Here is an 8,882-nt window from a genome sequence, read left to right as displayed (position 1 = left end):
GCTCCCGAGCCGGAGAGGGCAGCCCCGGGCGCGGGGCCTGGGGTGAGAGTGGCGGCCCCCCACGGCAGCGCTCCTTCCGCCCGCCAGACTGGGGACGAGCCTCGGAGGCCTCCGCTGAGCGCGCGGAGCCCGGCGCGTCCCTCTCTCGCCCCGCCACCTTGGCGGGGCCTGGGGGCGGCTCCCTTGGCGCGTCCCCAGAGGACTGGGCGGGGCGGGGGCGAGTGTCCGGGTCCCGCCCTGGCCCCGCCCAGCCCGGAGCCTCTCCGGACGCAGGGAGGGGTAGGGCGGTTCGGCCCGGAGTGCCCGCGGCGCCGCGCTCCTGCAAGCTCCCGGCCGGGTAAGTGGCGCGGGGCCGGGAGGCCGGGACGGGGACCGAGAGGGTCGGGTCCTCAACCCCCCGGCCCAGCCGTGGCGCGTCCCCCAGGGATCGGGGTAGCTGAAAGTCAAGGGGACCTGGGGAGGCGCGCCCGGCGCGGGGGCGGGAGCTCTGGCGTGACAGCTGCGGGCGGGCGGGTATTTTTAGTTTAAACCCAACCATTTCCTGCCGCCTGCGAAATCCCCTAGCCTTTCTGCTCCCCAACCCTGGAGGTTAGGTCCCCAAGAAAAAGCCCGTAAGCCCCGGGCAGCGCGTCCGCGGAGGGCTGGGCGCCGCCTCCAGTCTTCGCTGTGCCTCCGCTTGGGGCGAGCGGACCTGTCCCTGCGGGCTCGCGCCGCCGCGTGTCCCCGGACCGGGCGGTAAACGCCGGCAGGAATACCCCCTCCGGGCGACCACGAGCTCGCTCCGTAGTGCCTGAGAGAGCCCAGAGCCCACGGTAGGAAGAGGAAGTCGCACCCGCAGGCAGGATCAGTTTCCTTCAGAACCCCCGGCTGTGCAGCCTTGCGCAAGCTTCTCAGCCTCTCTGAGCCTCATCCCACATCTCTAAAGAAGGGGAGAGTGAGGGCAGAAATCTCCTGTAGGGCTTGAAGGAGCCCCGGATGGATGCTGACTCCTCTTAGAATCTTCAGATCTTGACTCCAAACAGTGGATCTGGTGGACGTGGCCTGTTGGTCATCCCAGGAGCAGTGAGTGCCCAGCGCAGCCCACTGACCTCCGCTTCAAAACTCTAAGGCGGGGAACTCCAGCTGCAGTGGGGTGATAATAAATGTTATTGTTTTATCACTTTGGCCCTGAAGCTCTGGCCCAAGGCTGCCCTGGGACCCTCTCCCAGGTTCCTCCTGGCACTAATGAGGGGCCTTTTACAGCCAAGGGCTGCCAGTGGGGGAGCCTGATGTGCCCGGGGTGGAGGGGGGGTGGGCATGCCTCGTTTCACATGAAGGAGGGCAGGAGGAGACAGTGGGGAAAAGTGACTGTCCTCCCAGTAAAGGGAGCATGTCACAAAATTGTTGCCCTTCTGAGCTTGACAGGACAGCCTCCTTCATCCAGAGGAAACAGGTCCAGAGAGGGGGAGTGATTTGCCAGAGCCACACAGCCAAAAACAGAACTTGTCTCTTGAAGGGTCCAGCCCTGCCTCCTGCACAGCCGGGACAGCCAACAGCTATCAGAGGTCAGGAGCTGGGAGGCAGAGGGGGAGTGCACTGTGCCAACAGGCTGTTTTGCCCTGTTTCCTGTAACCATGCCCCAGCGGAGCTCTCTGACACGTGTGGGTCTGTGCATTCCTCAGGCAGACGGCCACAGCTGTGCCAAGCCTGCTGGCCCTGGGGCATCATTTGCAGCCAGAGAGGCCCCTTGGAGGGCAGCTGGAGGGGGTGTGGGCTGCAAGGGCTTATTTCTGGAACTCATTCCTCTCTTGTTGGGGTTCCTGAGGAGGGGACCTGAGGATTTGCTGGCGGCACTGAGGGAAGTGGTGAGAATCTGGGCTCAGGTTTCTGCCCCAGGGTGCAGGCTGGCCTCTGTCCCATGCAGGCACCCTTCAGGGGACGTTTGAGTTCCTTCTGTCTCCTTGGGAACAAACCTCTAGCCCGGGTGTTTTGCATGTTTTCCCACAGCCAGGGACCTGTCCTTGCCTGGGTGGCCACTCTGCCTTGTGATGCAGAAACCTGGGGTGGGGACTGTTGGGGGAACGTGGCTTAGCTACAGGGTGATCTCCATTCTGGGGAGGCAAGACCGGGCAGGTCCAGCACAACCTCCAAAGCGCCCTGGAGCCCCTGGGTGCCCAGTGGGCAGTGGGGCCTCCCGTATTGCTCAGCTGTTAGAAATGAGGGTGGACGTCAGATTAACTGTTCCAGCCCTACCTTAGCCTTTTCCCAGCTGTATGATCGTGGAAACATTACTTCACCTTTCAGAGCTTCAATTTGCTTCCCCACGAGACGGGATGACCATAGCACCCGCTGAGAGAATGAAATGGGACTTCCCTTCAACAGTGTTCTGTGCGGTGTCAGCCTCAGCACATGGGAGCAGGTGTCACAGTTTGGGGTGATGGGGTCTGGTTAGGACATCTGAGTTTCCTGCCCCTCAGTTCCAACCTCTCCCCCTCTGTCTTGATGTCCCCATGTCTGTCAAATGGCGGGTGGCCTTGATCATCTCCCTCCGAGCTCTTCTGGCACTGAAAGCTGGTCCTTGACCCAGGCAGAGAGAGATTTGAGAGGCACCAGCAGGGGACTCTGGGGGACTGTGGGCTCTTAGGCAGCATTTCCTGTCTCTCACCTCCTAGGATTCTGACCGCAGGCAAGGCTGCCACTCCTGGCCCAGGGACAGCTGAGGAGAGAGATTCAGAGGCCAGGAGTGGTGGAGTCAGGATTTGAACTCGGGGCTTTTTTTTTCTTTCCTTTTCTTTCCTCCCTCCCCTTCTTCCTCTTCTTCTTCTTTTTAATTGAAGTTAGTTGATTTACAATGTTGTGTTAATTTTTGCTGTACAGCAAAGTGATTCAGTTATACATGTATATGTATTCTTTTTTTTTTTTTTTTGGCTGCGTTGGGTCTTTGTTGCTGTGTGCGGGCTTTCTCTACTTGCAGTGAGCGGGGGCTACTCTTCGTTGCACTGCGCGGTCTTCTCATTGCAGTCGCTTCTCTTGTTGCGGAGCACGGGCTCTAGGCACGTGGGCTTTAGTAGCTGTGGCACGAGGGCTCAGTAGTTGTGGCTCACGGTCTCTAGAGCACAGGCTCAGTAGTTGTGGCACACGGGCTTAGTTGCTTTGCGGCATGTGGGATCTTTCTGGGCCAGAGCTCGAACCCGTGTCCCCTGCATTGACAGGTGGATTCTTAACCAGTGAAACACCAGGGAAGTTCTATATATATATTCTTTTAATATTCTTTTCCATTATGGTTTATCATAGGATACTGAATATAGTTCTCTGTGCTATACAGTAGGACCCTGCTGTTTATCCATTCCATATATAATAGCTTACATCTCCTAACCCCAGCCTCCCACTCCATCCTTTCCCTAGCCCCCTCCCCCCGGCAACCACAAGTCTTGAACTCAGGGCTTTTGACTTGATGCTCTTCACTCCACCACACTGCCTGTCTCAGACAATACAAGGACAGAGTTATACGTCAGTTATCAGGAGGACAGTACTGATGAGGCAGGATCCAATCAACATTAAGACATTGACATTTGCTGGAAGAAGTGGATTCCAAACTTTTTTTTTTTTCCCCGTAATATCTAAAAGTAGCCCAGCTGGATCACAGAGAGAGGAACCTGGGAGGAGCCGATGGAAGTTGGGGAGGTGTCTGTCCACCCTCTCAGCCCCTACCCACCAGCCAAGGAATCTTTGCTTCAAGACTTAAGGATGAATTCCCTGGCAGTGAGCAGCTAGGAAGGAGATGGGGAGACGGGCGGTCCTGGCAGCAGAAGCCTTGATTTTGTCATCATCAAAACAGACTTAAGGGCTTCCCTGGTGGCACAGTGGTTGAGAGTCCGCCTGCTGGGAACACGGGTTCGTGCCCCGGTCCGGGAAGATCCCACGTGCCGCGGAGCGGCTGGGCCCGTGAGCCATGGCCGCTGAGCCTGCACGTCCGGAGCCTGTGCTCCGCAACGGGAGAGGCCACAACAGTGAGAGGCCCGCGTACCGCAAAAAACAAAACAAAACAAAACAGAGTTAAGAGGCCCCAACACCTCCCTGTGGGGTTGCTGGGAGGATCAATGAGACAACTGGGGACAACACTCAGCAGAATGCCCAGCATGGTGGGGACACACCAGAAAGAGGCGTTATCATGGTTTTATTATTACTAATCCTCCTAATGTCGCTGCAACAATGTAGTGTGGCCTGCACCTCTTGCCTGGATTTCTAGGCTGCAGATCTGGCAAAGGGAATCCTAGCATACCCAGAATACTTTGAAAGACTCAGGGGAAGGCAGAGGCTGCTCAGGAAATTAGAAAGATCAAAACACAAGCACACTAACATGAGTTGATTAATATATATACATCCCATGTAATATATACATGAGATGTAAAATGGTGGCAGAAAGCAAGAAGGTGATTACCTTAAATAAAAGTCAAGTGTCACCTTGGGCTGGGGGGAGAGGAGATTGGGATTGAGAGGGTCATGGTGGGGGGGGGGCGGGAGTTATGAGGGAATTCACCTTGTAATTGTGAGTACAGGTATGTTTCATGCACCCCTCTATACCTAGATCCTGTTTCATAAATTTAAGCAGGTTTAAAAAAAAAAAAAAAAGGCAAGGGAATGATAATGCAAAATCAAGGTGGCCATCTTTGGTGGGGGAGAGGGTACAGGGTCAGCCTGCTCCATTCTCAGTGGGATCCACTGTTTCTGTGGGCTCGTGGGCATTATTTAAAAATATTTTTATGGGGGCTTCCCTGGTGGCACAGTGGTTGAGAGTCCGCCTACCGATGCAGGGGACGCGGGTTCGTGCCCCAGTCCGGGAGGATCCCACATGCCGCAGAGCGGCTGGGCCCGTGAGCCTGCGCGTCCGGAGCCTGTGCTCCGCAACGGGAGAGGCCACAACAGTGAGAGGCCCGTGTACCGCAAAATGTATATATATATATTTTTTATGCTTCATCACTTGCAAATAAAAAACATATATACATATACAATGTATATAATATGTAAATATAATACATATGTAATGTAATACAATATATATTCCATTGTTTATATATGAAATCATACATACAAACAAAATTAGAAGGTAATATAGAGCATTTTCACAAAGCTCTCTTAGCAAATCACACTCTTCCCAGAGATCCAAATGTTAATCTGCCTGGGTTTAAAAAATGAAACCAATACAAATCCTGTTGTATAACAGATACATGGTTTCTCGTTCAGTAGAAGTAATCTCCCTCTTCCGAGGTCATAACAAGAACGTGACTTTCACACTCTGCCATCTCAGATGATAAACAGGATTTTTTAAGGTCCTGGCCTCATGATTTATGCTTCTGAAATCAGAAGATCCTGACATATTTGAGCTGGGAGGAACCTCAGGTCCCCTGGACCCATCTGCTGGTTTTACGGCCGAGGGAATGTGAGGCACGTATTTAGAGAAGACAGTTCGCTCTGTGCTGCTACACGGATGTGACTCTCATCAGGACACCACCCACCACACCTGTGCTGCTACTCCTACTAGTACTACAAGGCAGGGAAATGGGTGGTCTATCTGAGATTAAACTGATACTATCCTTTCAACTTTAAAAAGTCAGAAGAGAACTACAACAAGCGGTGACCACAGCACTTCCAGGACGTACGCGGACAGAAACATACAAGCAGTGCCCTTCCTCCTGGAAGCCCTCTTAGGGTTCCTCCTACTCTTTGCAGGGCATGCTGGATATATTTATCAGTTATCAAAGCAATTTCGTGCCATGGATGTGGTGATCCCCAGTTTTCAGTCGGGGAAACAGGTTCAGAGAGGTTAGCCGTCTTGCCCCAAATCACATGACAGGTAATTGATGAGGCAGGAGTTTCACCCCAAGGGAGTACTAAAGAGACGAGAGCCTGTTTTAAGGGTGCTGTGTGTGAGCACACCCTTCACTCCTCAGACGCCGAAGCCCACCGTGGCCGCTGCTTGAACTCTAAGTCAAGAGTTGTATTTGAGATCTGGAAAGGGCTGACCCCTCCCAAGTGACATTTGCTGAAATAATGCAGCAGGGCTGACTCACTGGGGGAGACTCTTCCCTTGCTGTTGCAAAGAGCTGGCCTTTCTGTGCTGCTAGGAGGCGCCCTCATTCACAGACTTGTTTGACCTTCACCTGGGCGGGTCTCCGTTTCCTGCCCTTTAAAAAGGGAGGTTGGAATTAGGAGATCTCTAAGGTGCCTTGAAGTCTGAATGTTTCCTCTCATCCAAGAACCACAGCCTCACAGTAGGTATTTGGGGACCTTCAGTCTGGCCGCTGCAGTCTGCCCCCCTGCCCCTCCCAGGAGGGGTCAGGTCACTTAATCAGGTGATTCCCTGTTTATCTGCTTCCAATGCCCCTCCCCGCCCCACCCCCTTGCTCTAAGGATTAAGTCCCAAGCCTCCAGCCTGGGAGGAGGCTCATCCTGATGTTTCCCACCTCCAGACTGTGCTCCAGAGGTACCTCTGCCCAGCTGTTACCTCCCCACCAACACCTGGCTAGACATCACCTCCTCCTAGAAGTCCTCAACTACCGGGTCAGGGTTGGTGGTTCTGTTTTCATGGTCTCATTGCACTTTGCAAGTGATAGGTCGTTTTCAGTTTTCGTGTTGATTTCCTGCTAGAGTATAACCTCCTGGAGGGCAGGGATAGAGGATTATTCTCCCATCCCAACCAGAAAGAGCTTATTATTATTTTCATTATTATTATTTAGCGAAAAGGCTTTACGGTTTAAAACAGGATCTTACAAACTTGACGGGAGCTGATGCTCACACCACCCCTGAATGAAGCGGTCAGGGCACATCCTAATAATTCCCAGGACACAGAGGAGAAAGGTGACCCGAGGCTGGGGAGAGAAGGTGTCACACGCCTTCTCTCCCTTTGTGGCCCTCTTCAGGGGACTTTCTCCTTGGAGACCCGTCCATTTTCCTGGACTCTCTGGGGGCTGGCCCTGGAACTCTGGACACATCTCTCGGCCTCTCTGGCACTCAGACCTGCCGTCTGTTCTCTCTCCTGTTCATGCCCAGCGTTTGGTGCGTCTTCCTTCTTTCTCCTCCCACTGTGTGAAGCGTGCCTCCCCCAGGCCTTTCCGTTGCTGCTCCTTCTTTTCTTGGAAATCTCACCTCGAAGTCACAGCCTCCAGCCTCCACGGGTCATCCTGCCCACCCAGCAATGCCCATCCCATCCCCTGCCCCTCTCTACCATGTCCTTATCTCCCTGTTTTATTGTCTCTCTAGCACTTATCACTACCTGAAATTATCTTAGTTATTTATTTACAATCCAGTTTAGCTTGTCTCATCTACCTGAAAACTCCAGGAGGGTGAGATTGTTCTTCTGTCCCCAGGGCAGCCTGGCCATAGTAGCTGCTCAACAAGTATTTACGGAATGCAAGAATGAATGGATCAATGAATGAATGAAAATGACTAAGCTGATGGGCTGGATGGGATGCCGTGAGCCCCCTTGCCTGGCTTATCATGTCAGCTAACATCTGTTCAGCCCTTACTGAAGTTTCTCTGCATTTTCTCTCTTTATCTTCACAACTATTCCATGACGTGTGCTCTGATTGTCCCGTTTACAGTGAGGTTAACTCACCTGTCCTCAGCTAGCTCACAGTGGAGTTAAGAACTGAACTCAGACTATCTGACCCCAGAGCTCATGCAGGTCTACACTGGCCTTTCCATGCTGGGAGTGCCCTGGGCAGGACGCAGTGAGTCAGACCCAGGACTCAGGCCTCCTTACTAGGCTTCTAGTTCTTTCTGTGCAATCCTCAAAGGCTTTCACACTGCCAGGCCATTCCTCAAAGGAAATCCTCTCTGTGTGGCTAGTGTCATAGGGGTTCAGGAATGCCACCGGTTACCCAGAGCTGGGGCCCACCCTGGAGCACCCTGCCCTGCACGCGCCCTTTGCTAGCTTGGACCCAAGGATCTCCACCTGCGGCTGGCTCACCAGCTGTCCGAACTTGGTGACCACAAGCTGGTGGTTGTAGGTTGGATGTGAGCCAGTTGGGGTTGCCAGGTTACATTCCTTTCCTCAGAGCCAGGCAGCCATCGAGCCTGGTTTACGAAATTGGCCTGTTTATATCGGTTTGTTGATTTCAAACTCAACTTTGCTCAGAAATAATTTTAGAAAATGGATTTTTTAAAAAGTCCATCTTGTGGTGTCTCATCCCCATTTCCTTCTGGATAAAACCACCTGAATGCTTAAGTCTTTGCTCGTTGCTGCTTGCCCCCTTGGGAAAGGGAGGGGAGGTCCCCATAGTTCCTATATTTGTCCCCTATTGGAATCGGCTCCTGGCTGGAGCCAACTTTGCTTCGGGAGCCATAGAGGCACACGTTTATGCCAGAGATCTGGGCCCTTCCGCCCTGGAAGCTGCTCTCCTTGGGCAGCCGCATTCCTTCAGTGCGCTGACTGAGATGGACATGGCCCTGCCCCGGATGGGAGCAGTCTGGTGGGGGGAGGTGGATGCTTTAAACAGACTGTCCCATCCCAGGGACTATGGCTCAGCTCCCAGGTAGCTGGGAGAGGCCCCATGATGGACCCTTTAATTTTGTCCTTTTAGGCCTCAATTCCCTTCTCTGAAAAGTTGGGCGGGACACGCGCTACACTCTTCACCGAGCTTGGTATGTGTGAGCAGGTATCACAAGCCACAAAACCCCGCCTGGAGCTAAGGGATTGTTAAATGCTAGTTTAGCCCACAGAGCAAGCTGTCACCTGCCTTCCTATGCAAAGGACAGTTAGACCTTCTACTTTGCCTGATTTTTCTCTGCTCCTGGGCCTGAGGTGTGGAGCCGGCAGCCTGGAATGGTGACTTCAGACAGACCTGGGCTGAGTCCCTGATTCTGCCACCTGCAGTGTGATCTTGGCAAGTCACATAAGCTCT

General features: G+C 53.5%; 1 protein-coding gene across 3 annotated transcripts in view; it reads left to right on the top strand.

Moving 5' to 3' along the window:
• SYNE3 (spectrin repeat containing nuclear envelope family member 3) overlaps positions 1 to 8,882 on the top strand; it is a 99,134-nt gene continuing 90,252 nt past the window's right edge. For 2 of the 3 annotated variants that reach the window (XM_081227849.1, XM_081227850.1), the window contains exons 1-2: positions 273 to 337; positions 1,496 to 1,544. The gene's annotated coding sequence lies outside the window, so the exon portion shown is untranslated. Of the gene's footprint in view, positions 338 to 1,495; positions 1,545 to 8,882 lie in introns of all 3 variants that reach the window. The other variant, XM_081227851.1, reaches the window with a different exon arrangement.

The sequence above is a fragment of the Mesoplodon bidens genome, assembly GCF_964165515.1.
Source record: "Mesoplodon bidens genome assembly, chromosome: 3".
In the NCBI taxonomy this organism is placed as follows: domain Eukaryota; kingdom Metazoa; phylum Chordata; class Mammalia; order Artiodactyla; family Ziphiidae; genus Mesoplodon; species Mesoplodon bidens.
The sequence above is the reverse complement of the archived record's forward strand: the minus strand, read 5'-3'. Positions and strand labels throughout refer to the sequence as shown.